At 40.4% G+C, this 22,060-nt stretch overlaps 1 non-coding gene across 1 annotated transcript; it reads left to right on the forward strand.

Annotated features, from left to right (window-relative positions):
• Positions 1-19,723: 19,723 nt before the first annotated feature.
• Positions 19,724-19,830, forward strand: LOC136407268 (U6 spliceosomal RNA). Its single transcript, XR_010751825.1, has one exon. It is a non-coding gene; the product is annotated as a U6 spliceosomal RNA (small nuclear RNA).
• Positions 19,831-22,060: the final 2,230 nt, after the last annotated feature.

Genomic DNA, 22,060 nt, shown 5'->3' on the forward strand with positions numbered 1-22,060 from the left:
ATTAAAGATTTGTGTTCAAACCAGATGCAGTCATCAAAAGATCCACATCTGGCTTGCAAGCCATAGGTTCCTGACCCCTGTTTTACAGCATTACTGATATTCTCTGTTTTCTATGATTTCTTAAAAAAGTAGTGTTTAACTCTCCAAATTCTTTTTATTTTATTACTCAGTGTTTATTGCTAGATATAGTGATTTTATTTCTTTACTTAAAGTATAGTTTCAAATGTTAAATTAATTTTAAAAGCTGTTCTTAAATTAGTATCCATATAATTATATAAATAATGTATTATTATAGTAACTAAATAGATTATGATATTATCTTTACTCTAAATAATCTAAATAGATTAAGCCTATCACTCTTGCGTCAAATAATTTCTAATTTTTGTTTTCCTTATATGTATATTAAAATACCTAAATTTAGACATAAATATATTTTCAAGAAAAGTTAATTATAACATGAGATGTTCTTTGTATGTTTAGTATGCTCTATTGAAAACCTTTTCAGTATATTTTGAAAATTGAAGCCTATTGTGTCTTCATTTATAGATATAAGTTCTATATCTAAACCAAATTTCAACTATGCTATCAACCCAATATACAAGTCCTAGAGTTCACAGAATCATGTGGTATTTAATTAAATTGACTTCATGATATATTACTGTATTATAAAAAACCCAATAAATCAATCCCATTTATAAATCAGAGCAGGGAATATTTACTATATTCTTCCATGTCTTAATGGTTGTATTATCATTCATTATTTTGGTTGCTTATATTACACAAAGAAAAAAACAAAAAAAAAAGACATTATTAAGAAAAGTAATACAAGTGACTCTGATTACTTTTCAGGTAAATTAATGTAATTCTAGTCTTCTTAGTGTTTATCATCAAAACAATTACAATGTTCCCAGTTATCTAAGTTCCAAGTCTATGTTAATTATTGTAAAGTGTATATATTTTAAATCCTTTAAAGGTGAGAATTATATTTGTGCAAAATATTATTAGAAATGAAAACACAAAAAGGTGATAAATATCACTTTTATTTTTAAATAAATCATCATAATAAATCAGTAAAAATCTTGACTCTGTTGAGGAAAGCAACAGTTCGATTTTTGAAATTATCAGTGGATCTTCTCCTCTGTTAGCCTAGAGATCTTTTATTTTGGATGTTCATACTGAGAAGAAGGCAATTCCCACAGAGAAATAGCCATTACTTCATTTTAACAGCTATACTAACAATCTCAAAATAATCTTAAATTCCACATCTGTATCCCTGCCAAACTGTGTGAGCATATCTCCTTTCAAGTGTTAACTTGCTCAGCAGGCTCTGGCCACCCAGAATGACTATTTCTTGATGACCAGTGCTCTCTCATTTAGGGCTTTCACACTTGTACTTTCCAGAATGTTCTACTCTAAAAAATCCTAAGACTTTTATCTTCCTCTTAGATCTCATTTTGTTTAAATATAAGCATATTATTTACCCTGCTTATTTTTTTTCATACACTTTTATTATGACATCACATACTATATATTTTTTTTATTCTAAATACCATTAACATTCAAGTTCCATGAAAATAAAACTGTTTTGTTTAATTCTGTATCTTAAGAGTCTAGAACTCTACTAGCAGGTAGTAGTCATTAAAGAAATACTATTTTGTGAATTTATTAGATGAAATAATGAGAAAATGCTCTAAACTGATGTATATAAACTTATACTACTATTAATTGTTCACCCACTTTTGTCTTGAGTATATATTTGTACACTGTTATTCATATGAACCTATACCATTTGAGTTGCAAAGCAAGGCAAAACAAATACAATTCAGAGGTGTTCACGTCTTTATCCATAATACTTTTTCAAAATATTCTAAATATGTAAATAGCCATGACAGAAGAATAATAGCACAATATATTAGCTAAACAGAAAGCACACATTAACTCATGTGTAGTCTTTAATATGTTAAAATATGTTACAATATTTCAGTGTTTTGAAGATTCTTTGAAAATATTATATGTATCTATGATATTTGATTCAAGCGCCTTTGAAACCCCTTGAAGTATCTTTACAGAACCATAAAACATCACAGAGCACGAATGGGAAAACTTTTTGGTGAAAAAACCTAGGTTACAAAAGAAATGACTTTCCATTTGACCAGATTAAAAAAGGAAGAATGCAAATTGTTTCGGTGAAGGCTATTTTTTATAATACAACTCTTTTTTTTTTCCTGTATTTTTCTGAAGCTGGAAATGGGGAGAGACAGACAGACTCCCGCATGCGCCCAACCGGGATCCACCCGGCATGCCCACCAGGGGGCGATGCTCTGCCCCTCAGGGGCGTCACTCTGTTGCGACCAGAGCCACTCTAACGCCTGGGGCAGAGGCCGAGGAGCCATCCCCAGCGCCCGGGCCATCTTTGCTCCAGTGGAGCCTTGGCTGCGGGAGGGGAAGAGAGAGACAGAGAGGAAGGAGAGGGGAAGGGGTGGAGAAGCAGATGGACGCTTCTCCTGTGTGCCCTGGCCAGGAATCGAACCCGGGACTTCTGCACGCCAGGCTGATGCTCTACCACTGAGCCAACCGGCCAGGGCTATAATACAACTCTTAAACATAAGTCACTGTCATAGAATGGGGCTATCATAAAACAAAAGGACTTCAGGAATGCCCTTTTGCCTTAAGGAGAGCCCAAAATCTAATGTCCACCTGTGCTACTAAACCATTTATGATTTCAAAGAGGAACCGATCATTTAGGTTTGAAAACTAGACCTCTTCTACTGACATTGGTACTTTAATCATTAAAAAGAGAGAAAGAAATTAGAAAAACAAAACAAAACAATTCAGTATTTATTGAATGTCTACTATATGCTAAATAAGGAGGCACAAGATTGGCTACAAAACAAATGACCAATTCATTCAATCAACATTAATTTGTTGAGTTTCAACTGTATGCTAGATATAGCTCAAGGCACACCGAAGAAAAAAATCTCTTTTCTTCTAAAGATTGGAGGAATTAGGGAAGATTTACTAAAGAATGGAAAACCGAAGGTATAATATTGTAAAGGGACATATATAGTACAGCTAGTGCTCGACTTACGACCACAATTGGTTCTGACAGACGGGTCATAACACATTTTGGTCGTAAGTTGAGTAAGCTATATGTACAGCACTGTGAAATGATGTTATAAAAATCTTTAAGTCCTATTTTATTATAATTTTCTTTCATTATTGTTATATATCATAATTTTTTTTGTTAATTTTATGCCATTTGTATCATCTCTATACCATTTTGTTTCTTATTTTTACATTTGCCAGGTTTAAGTAAAATACTGCATTACCAGTACAACTGGTTTAATATTTGCAAAGACAATTTCCCCTTGGTAGACATCTTGGGAGGGGTTTGATGAAAAATATCCAAGACACAAAACACAAATTGCTGTACCGAGTCTGGGATAACAGTTGAAATGGTGCATGCGGAGATGGTAGTGCTGCCGGAAGCTGGTCCGCACTGTCGTATGCATAGCTGGGCAACGCTTATGCTGCCAGATGTGGAGCAGTCGTGGCTAGCAATTGTGGTCGTAAAGTCGAATAGTCGTAGGTTGCATAAGTAGTAAGTCTGATCAATATTTGTAAGGGGTAATGTGATTAGAATAGTTTCTTAGAATAGTTCTGATTATTCATGTTGTCTGGAATGTAGGTGAGCAAGGGGAGATACCTACTGTCAGGGATCTCACTGTAGAGATGCAATATGGCTCCAGCAGCAGAGGTGTCTGGGAAGTGCTGCAGTAGCAGTGCTGTGCTCTCTGAGACTCTGCAACTCACGTTGGGCTCACTGCTCTGAAAGGTCAAATGCTGCTGCCCAAAGACAAACATCAAGTCTCAGGAGTGAGTTTAATAACTGTATAAAGTGTAACAACTGCTTCATGTTTTCTTTTAATGCAAAAATGCATTGTTTTGCTGGTGATCTACAAGACTACTCACCATGCGGTTTTACTATTAATCCGCTTAAAAAAGGTTATCTCATTTGGGAGGGGTGTGGATTTTGTCTGGTCTACCACTACTGGGAAAAAGGAGCTGGTCTGCCCATGTATGTAAGTTTCTTGTATTAAAGCTCTTATGAATTTGGATAAAACTTCATCAGTCCCTTGAAATTTTGACCACCTCAAGTCAAGTCTCCATCCATCACCATTTATTCCCCCTATACAAAAAGAGTGCACTAACGCAAATTGATATTATTTAAAAACATAAACTTTCCTACACTTTGTTTTCATTTCAAAGGCCCTATGGAGGATGAAAACTATTCTTCACAAGATACTAGAAAAAAAATAAAGCCAAAAATTAAAAATTTTATTTTTAGAATTTATGGCTTTTACAGTTCTTTTCTCCCTTCCTTCCTTCCTTCCTTCCTTCCTTCCTTCCTTCCTTCCTTCCTTCCTTCCCGCCCTCCCTCCCTCCCTCCTTCCCTCCCTCCTTCCTTCCCTCCCTTTCTTCCTCCCTTATTACTTTATTTCTTAAAAAAGATTAATGCAGGCAAAGAAATTACAACATTTTTGTAAGGAGAGTTACATACAGCTACTAGTTTACGATTGAGCTCTTTGACCTATTTATCATTTTGAAAGAAAATGAAATGGCTGCATCAGATGTAGAATGTACTCAGATCAACACAATGCCCAGTCTCTGTGCCATGATGAACAGCATATTTGGGTATTTATCATTTATATTCACTTCAACTCGTTTGCTCATTTTTCATTGTCAGTGGATATAGAGATGAAAGAAATAAGTTTTATTATTGATGACTTTAAATGCAGACAAGCTTGTTGAGAAATATAGACAAGTTTAGGGGGGGATGAAATCAGACAGATGCATGTTTTTCAAAATTAATGTTGCATTCAACTAATGCCTGCTAAAGAACACTAATTAAAATGGTGTTTTGCATGATGTCCTACATGTCACCTTCATTAGATTGTCATTTACTTATATCCATGTATGTTAAGTGTCCTTATAAAAAGTTCACACCAGTAAAATAAAATAGATAGTTTGACTGATACCACCTTTGTGTTTTGGTCACACAAACACATAGACAGTTTGAACAGCAGATTTACTTTGGGTAAAGGCCTGAAACCATTACCTATGACTCAGCTTGCCCTCTACTGTAGTATGCATTAATCTTTGGAGCTTTCTTAGGAGATAAGAAGCTTCACAATGAAAATATAAATGTGTTTGCTTACTAGCAGTTCCCCAGTAATTCATATTGTCAGGGACAGACAAACTTGCTGAATATTTTCTCCCGGTTACTTTTGTAACCTTTTGCTTGAGCAGAATAAAAGGAGAAAACTTCAAGTTTAAAATATTCCTATAAAAACTAATTTTAAAAACTTTTCTTCTAAACATAATGAAAGAACAATTAACTACAAAGAATTCTTAGCAATGCTAGTCAACTTCCTAAAAAACATAAGATGAAAACAATAGTTTGCCCTATATTAGCATTCTGGGTTGTTGTTTTTTTTTAACTGAGCCCCTAAAAGCAAATGACAAGAGCTTTATTTCACTAAAAAATTCTTTTGACCATTTCTACAAAACATACATTAAGTTGCTTTAGATGCCACTACTAACAACCTTGCCCTTTAGACCTCAGCTTGCAGAAATAATGAGATAGGGTTTGCTAAACATTTCATCTCTGCTTCAACCCCAGCATGGTCCATTTATTGAATGACCCAGTCTGGTAAAACATACCGTTCTTTCTTTATTCTCGTTACAGTTAGGAGGTAAAATCTCATTAGATATCTGACTGGAGAACTTTGTATGGTTAATTAAAATATGACCTATCAACTTGGAAGTTTTGCCCACTTTTTATCACTTTAACATTGTGAGGCAAACCAGGAGAATTAGGAACGTTTCAGTTGTTCTTCAGCAGGAAACTCATTTAACCCTTAGTAAATACTGTCTCTAGAAACAAAGTTTAAATTCATTGGATTCTCTTCCTGAAAGTTTTCTCAAAATATTCTTCTAGCCTGACCTGTGGTGGTGCAGTGGATAAAGTGTTGACCTGAAACACTGAGGTTGCCAGTTCAAAGCCCTGGGCTTGCTTGGTCCAGGCACATATGGGAGTTGATGCTTCCTGCTCCTCTCCTCCTTCTCTCACTCTCTCTCTCTTCTCTAAAATGAATAAAAATCTCTTTAAAAATATTCTTCTAATTCTAAAACACAAGTAGAGGAAAGAGGGAGCAGAAACTTAACCTATGAATCTTTTTATATAAATTTATTTTATTGAAACAGTGATAGCTAAAATTCAAGCTCTTTAAATACTGGGAAATATAAAATTTATTATCTCTTGTCTAGCTACTAATCACATTACAATTATTATGTATAGTAATTCCAATGATTCAGTTCAATCACTAGCAATCAACACATGACATTGGGCAGGTGAATCATTTATTCATTTATTCCTATAAAAACTAACTACGATATTATTGCTTCTTCCTACACTGGCCAAAGTACAGAGGAAAATAATACATGGGTTTAGAGGCATGAGAATAAGACCCAGGATGTAGACTCTGGTTAACAATGTAGACTGCAGAGGACGTCTTGCTCCCACACATTTCTGGGCTGCTTAACTCAGCTCTGTGTCCACGCCTTTCCGGGTCACCTGAATCAGCACCTACTATGTAAGCCATGACATCATGAACTGATGTAATGTGGGCACCATGACACTATTGTCCCTGAGCACTGTATCTACTGCTCCGGCACTGCCAGAATAGAAATAGAAGAAAATAGCATAGAATAAAGCATTGCAGCATGTCTCATATTACTCCAGCTTCCCATGTTTTCTTCACCTTTGGAATCTCACCACCTAAACCATCCCTTGCAGAGCAGTTGGGCTCCACATCAGGCATAGTCAACAGGATCCAATGAGTACCCCTTTAGCCCTAGCATCCCCAGAGGGTGACAACAACATGTGGCCGCTGGCTACTTTTGTCACCTGACAGTGGTGGTCCTGTTGACATGGGTGACTGATGGACTGGAAGACTGTGCAACCCACTCTGGAAGCCATGAGAAAGGCTTTAGAGGACTTGGAGATGTACTCCCCAAAGACAAATCTAGAGATAGCAGGACCAGTGCCCTGGCTGTTTTAATACTGGCAAAGAAGCAGCACCTCTGGTTTTTGGAGTAGACAGCTCAGATCAAGCAGCTTCAGCAAAAGGAGGAGGCCTTGGAGGAGAGGACACAGGTCCTCAAACAGCTGCAGTGGTTGGAGGAGGCCCTGGAGAAGAGGCTGGAAGCCTTGGAGGTGGCCCTCCATGTCTCAGGTTGGAAGTCACAGGTGAAGGCTCCACCTCCATGTCTAGTCCCCCTTTCTGGCCCCGACTCCCCCTATGGTGTTGCAGGTTCATCCATTGATCAAGAAGCAGATAGAAGCCCTTGCTGGTTGGCTAACTGGTAGAGCATCAGCCCGGTGTGGGAAGTCCTGGGTTCGATTCCTGGTCAGGGCACACAGGATAAATGCCCATCTACTTCTCCACCCTTTCCCTTCTTTTTTCTATCTCTCTCTTCCCCTCTGGCAGCCAAAGCTCCATTGAGTAAAGTTTTCCGGTGCGCTGAGGATGGCTCCATGGCCTCCACCTCAGGCACTAGAATGGCTCCTGCCACAACAGAGTGATGCCCTAGATGGGCAGAGCATCGCCCCCTGGTGGGTGTGCCAGGTGGATCCCCGTCGGACGCATGCGGGAGTCTGTCTGCCTGCCTCCCCACTTCTAACTTTGGAAAAATACAAAAGAAAAAAAAAGAGGCAGCTAGAGCATGATTAGCCCTTGACATGGGGAGGGGGTCAGCAGAGCCCCAGGCATTACACAGCACATGGTATTTATAAAATATTTTCCCTCAGAGCTCCAAGAACTGTGTAAACAATGTTGCCAGTTGGTTGGAGAAACTGTACTCAGCTAGCTGTTACACCTGTGGAATGACGGTACAGACAGCATAGAGTTGGCTCCTGAAGAGATGTGCCAACTGTCGGCGATAATGGTTTTACCATCTTTGCATCAGTGAATTCAGAACTGCCAGTGGCTGGCAGCTGGTGAGGGAAACAGGTCCCTGATTAACTGACTTATGTCAATTGCCCAACTAGTGTGGAGGAACCGAGGAGAGCTACCAGAAACTGTAAGTAAATAGAGCACATACATGGACTTGGTGTAAATCATATGAGAAATGGGTATGAAACAGATGATGTTTAAGGCACAGTACCAGAATCCGGATGAAGAGGTATTTACCACTTGTATGATAGACATGATATTCACTGCCGGCTCCTCTGGTGCCTTTGGGTCCATGGTGGCCATTCTGACCCTCTTCATAGACTGCCACATTCATGAATTGACCACTGCCATGACCAATTTAAGGGCCATAGAGGTTCAGTAGATGGACAGGGGACTACCAGTACACACCTTGGCCAGCGTGATCCATACAAAAAAGGGAAAGACAAAGGTGCGGGCCCCCCAGGAGACAATGAAAGTTTCTAGGCGCCAAACGTGGGTTGATTCGGTAGCTGCAGAGGTGGCCCTTGTCAAAATACATAGGCAACCAAATGATGTTTTGCTGGCCTTGTCGCGACAATTGTGCCCAGAGCAGCGCTTCCACAGCTGGCCTGGCCCGAGAGCCAAAGAACACCTGAGAGCTAAGGCTCCAAGATTTCTTGGGAAAAGTTTCCCTGCTGGACTGAGTTATTGGCTGAGGTGCCAGGTTTGCAGGGGAGGCCAGAGACTGGAGGCCACATGTGGAAGTAACGATCTACTGGTCCCTCTATAATGACTAGCGTGTCCTAGCTAGTGGTGGGATTCAGTCAGTTTGCACCAGTTCGGCAGAACCGTTGCCTATTTTTTTGTTGAATTTGGTAAACCGGTTGTTAAAATGGCACTTGTAATCAGGGTTTAATCTAAGACAGGTGCCTGGGCAGCTGCCCAATGTGAAAATCGCAATGTGGAATCCTTTTTTTTTTTAACATTCATCTGTGCGACAGTGCATTCAAAGAGCCTGTAGTAATGTTCATTCCCTCCCCAAACTGTAAAACCAATAGAAAGTTAGGATAAAAGCAAAGAAAATTGCAAGTGAGGGCACCAATCAAGAAGCAATATGGAAATATCTTAAGTTTTATTTAATATTTTTCATTAATATTTAAAAACTCATAACAATCCAGTTTTGTGTACTACTTTTATTGTTCTTATTTGAGTATTAAATGCATGAAATAATAACCTACCTTTCAGTATATCTTTTTTTATATATATATATATATATATATATACTTAAAACTGTCAGTAGGATAGAGAACTGGTTGTTAAATTATTTGAATCTCACTGCTGGTGAGACACTGGGGAAGACGACACCTTCTCTGTGGCAACCTAAAGGCCTGGTTTTGTTCCTTAAGGGATATGGACGCCAACAGATCAGAGTATGTAGGGCAATCTTGGTCTTGGGTATTGGCTGGGTACCCCCTGGAGCTTATGTTGTATATATTTTTCCCCTGCTAGAGTATATCATGGGCATTGATGTCCTTTGGGGCCTCATGGATCACATGACTCAGGAAGAGTTCAGATTGCAAGTGCAGGTCATTAAGACTGTTTTCTGAGGGCATGCATATCACGTCCCAGTGGTGTTGTCACAACCCTGATGTGTTGTGTGGGCACAACAATACCAGTTACCAGAGGACATAAGGAGACTGGGCAGACAGACTACCTTGAAATTGAAAGAAGTTGGGATTGTCTGACTAAGTCACAGCCCTTTCAACTCCCCACAATGGCCAGGACAGAAACCAGACAGAACTTGGCGTATGATGGTGGACTATTGAGAATTGAACAAGGTTACGCCATTGTTATACTCAGGAGTATCCTCTATTTTAGACTTGATGGACAAGCTCAGTGTGACTCCGGCAACTTATCATTATATGGTAGACTTGGCAAATGCTTTTTTCTCCATAGACATTGTTCCGGAAGGCCAGGAACAATTTGCCTTCACTTGGGAAGTTTGCCAATAAACATTTGTGGTCCTCCTGCACTGCAATTTGTATAGACCCATAATTTGTCAAGGCCTGGTGGCGTAAGACCTGGCCACCTGGCCAAAACCCCCTAGGGTATCACTGTTTCATTACATAGATGACTTGTTGCTAACCTCTGATTCTCTTACAGATCTAGAAACAGCCACAATGGGGTAATGGCAGGCTCAGCAAGACTAGGGGTGAGTAGTCAATGACAACAAGGTCCAGGGCATGGTTTATCTGTCAAGTTTTTGGGAGTTGTCTGGTCAGGTAATACCAATGTGATCCCTGAAGGAGTGATAAAGTTCAAGCCTATCCCTGACTGCAGACGGTTAAACAGTTACAGGCTCTGTAGGTCTCTTGGGGTATTGGTGTGTGTTCATTCCCCATCTAGCCAAAACCATTCACCCTCTGCACCAGCTGTGTCAGAAGGGGGCAGTCTGGGATTGGACTTCAGAAGAAGAGTAGGCCTTTAAGGATGCCAACCAGGCAGTGGCCCAGACACAGGCTCTATAAGTGTTTGATGCCAATAAGCCTTTCCATTAGATGTTACTGTAACCCCTGATGGTTTTGAATGGGGCTTATTACAGAAGTGAGGGGAAAGACACACCCAGATAGGCTTCTGGTTTCAATTATGGAAAGGATTTGACACTAGTTACTCCTTGGTGGAAAAACAGCTAGCAGCTGTCTATGCAGCCTTGCAGTCCTGAAAATCTATTACCTTGAAGGGGCAGGTGCAAGTCTGCACTGCCTACCCCATAGCTGTATGGGTGCACTCTTGGGGGTCTGTACCCTTGTCGGGCATAGCACCAACCCCTACTTTGGCTAAATGGGTGCTTATTTAAAACAAAGGGCTGTACTGAGTACCAGCCCTTTGACATAGGAGCTGCAACAAGTATTAGGCCTCATTACCTTTGCAGAGTGGCTGGACACTGTGCAGAAGGTTGATGTCACCCCCAGTCCCTATTGTGAAGGGATGCCTCACATACTACCAAATGCCTGGTATATGGATGGATCCAGTAGAGGGAATCCTCCCACCAGGACAGCAGCGGTGCCTGGCTGGACACAGATGACCTGTGGTATAAGACAGGGCTAAGCCAGAGCAGCCAGTGGGTAGAACTTCAGGCTGTCTGGCTAGTCTTAATGCCTGAGCATTAATTGCAAGTACGTGCTTGCACTGATAGCTGGGCAGTCTGTCATGGCCTTATTTTGTGTCTTCCTCATTAAGCTACCCACAGCGGACTGCTGAGGACTGACTACTCTGGGCCCGACCTATGTGAGAAGAGCTCCGGGAAAGAGGACAAGGGGAATGTGTGGTGATATACTATGTCCCTGAATACTGCCCTTTGCAAAATCCTGGAAATGATGAGGCAGATGCTTTAGCTAAACTTGAAAGTCTGGTTCTTCCCAGGGAAACCAGGCTGTGTGGCTCCACAAGAAAATGGGTCATGCAAACCCCCAGATCATGCAGGCCTTGGCTACGTGCTGGGGGCTAACTCTCAGTGCCACTTGCATATGGGCGGCAGTGCATAGATGCAAGGCCTGTGCCGAGCACTTTCTGCACTGCAGAAGACCACCGATGGCACAAGGACAGGTAGAGAGGGGCTCGCAGCCCTTATGAGACTGACAAGTGATTATATCAGCCCTCTGCCCACTGTACAAGGATTCAAATATGTTTTACTGCAGTTGATGCTGCCACAGGGTTGGGCTACGCTCATCCTGCCCTGTCAAGACATCATTCAAACCTTGGAGAACTTGTGTGCAGGATATGGTCGAACTGTCCTTGTTAGTAGTAATCAGGGAACCCATTTTACAGAGCAGAGGGTACAGACATGGGCCAAAGAACAAAACATTGAGGGGAGGTTTCATACTTTCTACTGGCTCTGGTAGGCTGGAATGGTAGAATGTTATAATAGCCTGTTAAAAGAAAAATTTTGACTGAATGGCCAGACTCCTGGTTGGGCCAGGTGGGCAACTCATCTCCCCCTGGAGGTCAGGTTGCTGAATAAGCAACCCCAGAAAACAAGTTGGTCACCCCTAGACTGACTGACACACAGATACCTTCAAGCCCTTCTGGTACGCATACCAAAGGGTGAGGATCCCCCCAAAACGTTTACCTTTTCCTAAGCAGGGAAGACTCTTATTACCTGCAGTTGAGGTCCTTGCTGAAGGACAGCAAAAACAGTGGAGCTGCTCATGTCACATATAAGCAGAGACACCCTGGATAGCCCTGTTAGAGCCTTGGGGCATAGGGTGGAATGACAAGAAACTATATGGCCAAAGGCTTATCACTGACCTGAACCACTCACTGTTGCCTTACGCTCTGAGGGTAAGGGGAGCATTTTATGAGGCATAGCATCCTATGCCTATGGCCTCTGTTCCTACTAACAATGCAAAATATCCTTTTATACACATCTCTGCCCTTGGAAGGAAAGGTTGGGTACCATAGGCCCAGAGCCGTACTGCTCCTGGTAACTCTCCTGTCTCAGGATGGAAAGGTGGCATGTATACTCCCAGATGGAAGAGACTTACCACTAATATGTCTCACTATCTCTCCTTTCTCTCTGACCAGCTTGAGTAGTGGAAACAGTTTGCTGTCCTGGACCCATACCTTCTCCCATGTACATAACATTTCCCATTGTTGGATGTGCATGGAACTACCCGTCAAAGCTGCAGCAGGGTTTTCATGGCAAATTGTTCTTGCCACCCTAGTTAATTGGACTGCATTGAAGAACTGGGATTAAATTAGCCAAAAGTGGAACCAAGGTTGATGGACTATAAAAGCCTGCCTTCGGTGCAAATATCATAATCCTGATCCTAGAATATGCAATTCACAACAACTGGGGTTGGTTGGGGAGCGTGTACAGTTAGAACATGTACCTTTATGTATAGAGCAGCATGACTCTACCCATAACCATATGGTAGGCTGGACCCCTCACAAATTATGTCTCAACACCTCTGTGGTTCATGATCCCACTACTTGGTGGGATGGTTGGAAACTGACCAGAATGAAACCTAGGGACTTTCTCCCAGCTGGATACTTATGAGTCTGCTACTATGCTTGTCTGGCCATGGGACCAGTCATTGTACTTGGGGTCACCCTTACATTTAAGGGTAGATTCTTGCTTCCTTACCCCAATAACCTCCAGTTAGGGTACCGAATAACACAGATGGCACCAGGAAAAATGAGCTGCATGGTGGTTTTACCCCTTAGCAATATTCCTTCTAGGTGGAGGAATAATATATGTATATATAGGTAAGGCTTTAGCAAAACACACTGCCCAAGGTTTGAACATTACTTGGCACGTCCTGACTCTCTTACTAGATGAAACTACACAAATGAAGAAGGTGGTGTTACAAACTAGAATGGTCTTAGACCTTCTAACTGCTTGCCAAGGAGGGACATGTACCTTACTACACATAGAATATTGTATACACATTTCTGATCACCAAGAGCAAGTGAAGGGAGCTCTAGCCGTAATGGAAGGGGAGGTCCTGTCTATACAGGCTCTACAGGACGACCCCTTAACAACCTTGTGGAACCACGTAGGGAAGCCCTGGAGATGGGTCTTCATCATGAGTGCCCTGGTTGCTGTTTGCTTGGTGGTGGGTTGTTGTACCCTGTATTGCTGCAATGGCCTCTGGGCCCAATGAGCTGCCTTATGAACCACAGTCCCCATCCTATAGAGGCGGAATGTGAGGACATGACAGTAAGATCCAGGATGTGGGCTCTGGTTAACAACATAAACAGCAGAAACCATCTGGCTCTCATACACTTTCGGGCTGCTTAACTCAACAACTGCTGTGTAAGCCATGGTATCATGCACTGGCGTAACATTGGTACCTATTTTTCCTGAGTGCTATACCCACCTCTCCAACACTGCTAGGATAGGAATAGTGGAACACAGCATGGAATAAAGCATTGCAGCTTGTCTCATATTCCTCTGGCTCCTTGTGTTTTCTTTACCTTGGGAATGTAACTGCCTAAACCACCTCTTGGAAAGCATGTGGGCTCCGATCTGAGCCATTTTTAAATTGAAGAGACAGAAAAATAGCCAATTATTGTAGTACTGTACCAAAGACTGTAACAGAAATAATAAGTACATATTTAAACATCCATAAATGTAGAGCACTCATAGTTGGAAGACTCATTAGAGATTTGCTTTATGATCGTTTGTTTTCATTAAAGGCGTTAGTATTCATATGTAATTGTAAGAGCATTAGAATTCTCACAATATGCATGAATTTCACACATTTTGTATTTCAATGCAAGCATTTGAATTCCTCCAAAATGTTTTCTAACAGTTTATTGCTCAAAGAGGTACCTGCAGCACAAAATGCCAGGCTTACATTTACCAGGGAAGATTTGGAGTGAAGCTATCATATGCCTGTCCCCAACCCTCACACAGATTGCTAAAACACACAATTTGTAGTAGGCATGTCCTTTTAATAAGCAGTTTTACATGGCTCTACAGTCTCAAGTCAAACCACAGACAGGTTGGCTCTGGTTTATCCTGAGGCATCTCTGGTTGTGCTTGGTTGTGTAAAGGCAGAGCCTTTGGTCAATTCATTAGGTTGATGTCTTCTCACCTTGGCTGCCTTCCACCATGATGGCTCAGTGGATGGGGACATTGCTCCCTACTCTGTTGTTGGGCACTCTTCTCTCTTCTCCAGGATACAGTGCTCATCTTAAACATTAATTTATATGTGTCAAGGACACATCTTCTCTTCTGGGAAAAGACCCTAAACTGCCTTACTGCAAGTCACTGTTTTAAGCTCTCCTGGAAATGCCTGCTATATCTAAACTTCCTCTCCTGTCTAGTTAAATTGCAACATTAGTCAAGCTGTACTCCCTTTCAGAAAAATCCATCTTTCTCAACTTTACTGTTAGTGGGGAAAAAAGCATATAAATATTCTTGCTTCTGTTGCTTGAGATTACAGGTGAAGGAGCTTATCCTTGATTTCTTCATATACATAAAGAAATAACCCTGAGTGATCACTATATTTTGTATTTTTTAACTAATAGAATTATACCACAGCCCAAGGATATAAATATTCATGAGGCTGGGCATACCGTCTTCCCTCTGAAGTTCTACACACAGTCAGTCCTTTCTGTATTAAGACCCATCTCTTTCTTTCCCTATTATTTCTTCAGCCTTTGCTGCTGGCTCTAGATGCCAGTGGAGCTTGCATTTTTGTTGCCTCCCATGAAAGTGTAATAATTGAGATCACATAGAAAGGAGCTCATACCCCTTACTGGTGCCCTATTTTTTGCAACTGTTGCAGGGGACATCTGAAATCACCTGGATCTGATGGTCATTGGGTTTAGACTCATGTATCCCATGGAACTGCAACCAATTGAAAAAGGGTTCCTTAATAGCTACTACCATCAGGGCACAGCAGAAAACAACTGATCCAAAAGTTAAGTCTTTCTGAGAAGGAGGTCTACTAGCTAATTATTATGACTGTCTCCTAAGGTCAACTTCTAATTAAAGAAGCATCTAAAAACTGACTGTAATCTATTCTAGAAGCTGTGGAGGGTGAGGCTATCTTCATACTCACCCTCTGCCATGCTTCAGAATAGTATTGTCTACTGTAAGGGAGTTGTACATATAACCATTGCCCTGAATTTTATGTCTGGTGACCCAGTTTCTGCAGCTGCCACACAAAGGACATCCATGATCATACAGTTTTGATAAGTAGGGTTTGTATTCCTGGGTCCCAGGGGATTGTAGCAATCAGAGATGGTTTTTAATAGGTTACCATCACTAAGCCACTTCACAGAAAGCAGAATAAGGCACACCCTTAAGTCCTTCTATGAAGGAGGGCTCTTTGCTTTTTCTGGAGTTTCAGCCTGAAGGGCAGCCTTCAGACTTGGCACACATTCAGTGGCCTCCAGAGTTGCTCTTAAGAAACATAGGCTAAAGGGCATCTTGGCACATTCTCTCTGTCTTGCAACAGTTTGTCAGTATCACTCAGCAAAGAGCTTATATAGTTGTTATAGCCCTGATTTTTATGACCTTTGTCCAGGGTATACCTCCAGATCACCTGGCTCTGGTGCTCAGTAGGGCTTAATCTTGCAGTCCCACAGTACTGTATATACTTTTGTTGCCAGAAGAAATAAGGTTTTTCCATGGAGTTGCAAGAAAAGCATTCCAGAGACCCATGTATAGGAGGATGATGTGTAGTGGTAAGATTTATTTGAGCTGGAGAAAACACAAAGGATGGTCTCCCGGTGCTCAGTGTCTCATCCATAACTGAGTGGCTCAGCTCCATCCTGCTAAGGAGTCCAGCCTGATCTTTACCAAGCCCAGAAAAAGGAGCAGGGTCCAGAGATGTTGTGCTATTACCCAGCATTAGCAGGATATCCTGAGATGCCATAGTTCAGTTTCGTTCATGTTAAAGCTTAGTCTAGCTCAGTCTTCTTCCCCGTCTGGTTAGCTTAGTGTCTGTGCCTGGCTGTACTTCAGCCAGCACTGCACTGCTGCACCCAGGCTGTGTTTGGAGTCACACTTGGAGCCAATGTTTGGGTCCATACAGCTGCCAGGTCAGCATGGTTGCTATGGAAAGAGAACACATGACCAAATGAGCAAGTATGCGAACTAACACATTATTAAGAGGGCTTTGCTAAGTTTTGATTTTATTATCTCAGGCTTGGGAAAGGGTAAACTTTCTTTCAAACTAATCATCTCTTTTCTGGCTCTTTGGGGGTTTCAATCCTTCATCCATTTCTATCGCTTTCTCAGATTAGATAACCTCCCCTTTATGGTTGCTACCTTGGTTCCTACTGCCCGTGAGCCAGCAGAGAAATTTCCCCTGGTGTTTATATCCCTCCTTCAGTAATCCTGGCTAATGACCTGTACCTAATATTCTTTCTCACTTTGAGGATTAGGTTCCCTTCACAGAGGATGCTAAGGTTACCTGGGGAGCTTGTGAATGCTGTGGTTTTCTAGTGAATGAAGCTTAATGTCCCATTCAGATCCCTAGTTTGTTAAGTTTAATGTCTAGTTTCTTTTTCTTTCTTAATAAGTACTTACCTACTCAATAAGGTAGCTCAAGATGTCCTTATAGTGCTGGGCAATGACACAACATCTCTGGCCCTTGGTCCTTTTTCTGAGTTTATTGAAGACAAAGGTGGATTTCTTCCACAGCATGAAAATGCTGTTATTTCCATAATTTTAAAAGCTTATGCCTGAGGGTCTGGATCCCAGTTAACCTAAATTTAGGTGCTGTAATCTTCTCCTTTCAGATACTGACAGGTCTTACATTCCTTAGTTATTGGGTGCTATTAAAATATAGTAAGCTTCCTCAAAAGCATAAAAGTGTGAGAGACAATAATAAACTGAGGCAGGGTTTAATGAGAAGATTAATTACTTATATGAGGCCACTCCTTCAGGACTGAGAGAGTTGGTTGTTTCATGTAGTGTATAAAAATCAACATAGGAAGTCAGTAAAATGAAGAAACAAAAGAATATGTTCCAAATAAAAAAACAAAATAAAATATCAGAAAAAAAGACTTTCATGAAACTAAGATAATTAATTTACCTGACAAAGTGTTCAAATTAATGTTCATAAAGATACTTACCAAACTGGAAAGAATAGACCAAAAAAATACTTCCAAAAATGGATGAAAAATATAATAAAGTACCAAATAAAAGTCACACAACTGAAGAATACAATGACTGAAAAAAGAAAATGCACTAGAGGGAATCAATAACAGACTAGATGGAACAGAAGAAACAATCAGTCAACTCAAACACAATGAAGTGGCATTCATCCTAGTAGAGAAGCAAAAGAAAAACATTTTTTTAAATGTGAAGATAGCTTAAGAGTTTTATGGGACAACATAAAACAGGCAAACATTCATATCACAGGGCTTCTAGAATGAGGAGAGAAAATGTCAGAAATTTTACTAGAAAAATATAGTTGAAAACTTTCTTAATGTGGGGAGGTACACAGACATAAAGATGAAGGAAGTCAGATAGCTCTAAATAAAAGAAACCCAAGAAAACCCTCAGCAAAACACATTATAATTCAAATGTCAAAGTTAAAGACAAGGATAGAATTTAAAACAGCAAGAGAAAAACAACTTGCTATGTACAAGGAACCCTCATAAGACTGTTAGCAGATTTTTCAGCAAAGACTTCACAGGACAGAAGGGTGTAGTATAATATATTTAAAGAGCTGAAAGAAAAAATATTTTCAATCAATAACACTCCAACCTGTAATGTTATCATTCAGAAGTGATAGAGATATAGAGGCTTCCAAAGAAGCAAAAGCTAATGGAGCTCATTATCACTAAACCAGAATTATAAAAAATGTTAAAGAGATGTTTTAAGAGAAAAGAAAGAACTCTAATTAATAAAAAGAACATATATTAAATAAATTTCACAGCCCTGGCTGGTTGGCTCAATGGTAGAGTATCAGCCTGGTGTGTGGATGTCCCAGGTTTGATTCCCAGTCAGGGCACACAGGAGAAGCGCCCATCTGCTTCTCCACCCTTCCCCCTCTCCCTCTCTGTCTCTCTTTTCTTTTCATGTAGCCATGCCTCAAATGGTTCAAGAAAGTTGCCACTGGGTGCTCCATGGCCTCATCTCAGGCGCTAAAACAGCTCGGTTACTGAGCAATGGAGCAATGCCCATGATGGGCAGAACATCACCCCATAGGGGGCTTGCTGGGTTGATTTCAGTCAGGGCACATGTGGGAGTCTGTCTCTCTGACTCCCCACTTCTCACTTAAGAGAAAAATAAATAATTTTTTCTAAAAAAAGTAAATATATAGTAAAGGTAGTGAGTTAATCACTTACCCATTATAAAGCTATTATGAAGGTTAAAAGACAATAGTAGGAAAAATAACTATGATAACAATAATTAGTTAAAGAAACACAGCATAAAAGATGGGAAATATGACATCAAAAGCATAAAAGTTGGGGAAAGAGTAATAAGTTTTAGAAGAAGATTAAGCTGCTATTAACATAATATATATATATATATGTGTGTATATATATATATATATATATATATATAACTTGTTCTATGTAAGTCTCATGGTAATCATAATGCAAAATCTTATAATAAATACACAAAAGAAAAAATTAAGTGTAAACATACCACTAAGAAAGTCGTAAAATCACAAGGGAAGAGAGTAATATAAGAAAAAGGGACAAAGTGTAATTACAAACAAAAAAAATACAACAGATAATAATTAACAAAATGGCAATAAACACATGCTTATCAATAATTACATGTACACAAACTAAACTCTTCAATCAAAAGTTATAGGGTCCTGGCCGATTGGTGCAGTGGTAGAGTGTTGGCCTGGCATATGGAACTCCTAGGTTCAATTCCCAGCCAGGGCACACAGGAGAAGTGCCCATCTGCTTCTCTACTCTTCCCCTTCTCCTTTCTCTCTATCTCTCTCTTCTCCTCCTGCAGCCAAGGCTCCATTGGAGCAAAGTTGGCCCAGGTGCTGAGGATGGCTCAATGGCCTCCACCTTAGGTGCTAGAATGACTCCAGTTGCAACAGAGCAATGGTCCAGATGGTCAGAACATCACCCTCTATAGGGCATGCCTAGAGGGATCCTGGTCAGGCACATGAGAGAGTCTGTCTCTCTGACTCCCCGCTTCACACTTCAGAAAAATACAAAAAAAAAATCTATAGTTTGCTTCAAAATGACAGACTAAAAGTGAAAGGGTCAAAAAGAATATTTATAGTGTACTCACTTTGGCAGCACATATACTGAAATTGGAATGATACAGAGAAGATTAGCATGGCCCCTGTGCAAGGATGACATGCAAATTCGTGAAGTGTTCCATATTTTTTATTAAAATTAATTTTTAAAAAGAGAGAGAAAGAGTAGAAGAAAGAGGGGGAGGGGTGAAGAAACAGATGGTCACTTCCCTTGTGTGCCCTGACTGGGAATCAAACCTGGGACATGCACATGCCAGCCTACGCTCTACCGCTGAGCAAACTGTTCAGGGTCTTAGCATGCCTTTAAAGTTCACACAGAGGGAGCTCCCTCCCCTGAATCAACTCAGGCTCCTCCCCTGGGACACACAGTTCTTCCCAGACACACCCTCCTCTCGTTCTGAGATCTTAATTGCTTCCTTTGTTGAATAAATGACGGGGAAAGAAAAAAAATAATATTTCTAGTAAATGGAAGCCAAAAGAAAGCTGGAGTAGTTATACTTACATCAGACAAATAGTACTTTGAAACAAAGACTATAATATGAGATAAAGAATGACATTACATAATGATTAAAAGGACAATCCAACAAGTACATATAACATTTGTAAATATATATGCACCCATAATAAGAGGACCTAAACGCATAAAGCAAATATTAACAGAAATAAAGGGAGAAATACACAGCTATACTATCATAGTAGGAGACATTAATATGCCACTTGCATCAGTGTATAGAACATTTAGACAGAAAATCAATAAGGGAGAGCAGTCTTAAAAACACTTCAAATTATATGCACTTAGATAATTACATTCCATTCCATACAAAAACAATAATATATATATATTTTATCAAGGGCACATAAACATTTTCACAAATGTGGTAGACAGTTAGACGAGCAGAGCAAAGAAAGTGGGTCAGGTACAGGTCATCAGGGTGGAAAGCCTTAAGTGCCTAATAATGGGCAAAATAGGGAAGACAAAGACCTCAGCTCCAGGGTCAGCTTTCCTCCCTTAGCTGGTCATGTGGTTTTAAATCCCCTGACCTTTCACATCACTGGTCATGTGGTTTGCACTTTCCTCTGACCTCTCCTCCCCTGGCATATGCCACTCATGTGGTTTTAGGCCCCCTTAAAGGAGGAACAACGGACAGGAGATTAGCCTCATATGACCCATAAGCAAGGCCTTGCACAACCACTCCCTTAAGTATTAATTCCTCAGAATAACATCTAGGCATCAGTTGTATTTTAGCTCCTGGTCCACAAAACCAGCAAAACCAGACAAGCAATACCACACTGACCTCAGGCCCGGCTGCACTGACTATTGACCCTCTGGTACCAACCAATCAGTGGAGACCATGACCCTGAAAGGGCACCCCTGGAGAGCTGACATATGCTATTGAGTTACTCCCCTGGAACCTCCCCTAAAATCTCCACTTTTAGAATTTTTTTCTTAATTTATTGATTTTAGCCAGGGAGAGTCAGGGAGGGAATGACAGAGAGGAACAGAGATCTGTTCCTGTATGTGCCCTGACCAGGGATTGAACCAGCAACCTCCGTGTTTCATTCGAAGCTCTAACAAACTGACATATCCGGCCAGGGCTAAAATCTCCACTTTTAAAAACCTTAAAATGAAAGACCCAGCAAGTGTTCCCTTCCAGGAGCACTCCTGAACCTTTCTCCTCCTTTGTCTCCTCCTCTTCCCTGGCAGGCACATTTTTCTTGCCTCTTTGTTTCTTTTAAGCTCTAAGGAACTCTGGAGACTCGCCACCAGGGGAGCAGCGGGCAGTGGCAGCTCAGCAGCTCATCCCAGGCTAATCCTCCGAACCTGTCTCCAAGGCCAGCTTTTCTCTGAATTTCCTTCTGCAAGGCCAATAAATATTTGCTTTACTTCCTGCACTTTGTCTCTTGACCGAATCGTTTTCTTTAAGAAGACATGGATCGATTGAGGTGATTTCTTTTTATTAGTACACAAATAGATCATATGTTAGGCCAAAAAACAAGTTTTAATTAATTTAGAAGGATAAAAATCATATCATATACTTTTTCAAAGCACAATGGTATAAAACCGGATGCTTGTTACACAAAGAAAACTAAAAAATTCACAATTATATACAAATTAAACAACAGGCTACTGAACAACCAATAGGCCAAATAAGAAATCAAAAAAGAAAAAAAATACCTTAAGATAAATGAAAATAGAAATATATTACACAAAATTTATGAGATGAGGCAAAACCATTTCCAAGAGAGCAATTCAAAGCAGTAAATGGCTACTTCAAGTAGAAAAGTATCGAATAAAAAAACCTAACTTTATACCTCAAAGAACTATAAAATAAAGAAGAAATTGAAAGAAACCAAAGTTTT

The sequence above is a fragment of the Saccopteryx leptura genome, chromosome 5 (genome assembly GCF_036850995.1).
Source record: "Saccopteryx leptura isolate mSacLep1 chromosome 5, mSacLep1_pri_phased_curated, whole genome shotgun sequence".
NCBI classification, from domain to species: domain Eukaryota; kingdom Metazoa; phylum Chordata; class Mammalia; order Chiroptera; family Emballonuridae; genus Saccopteryx; species Saccopteryx leptura.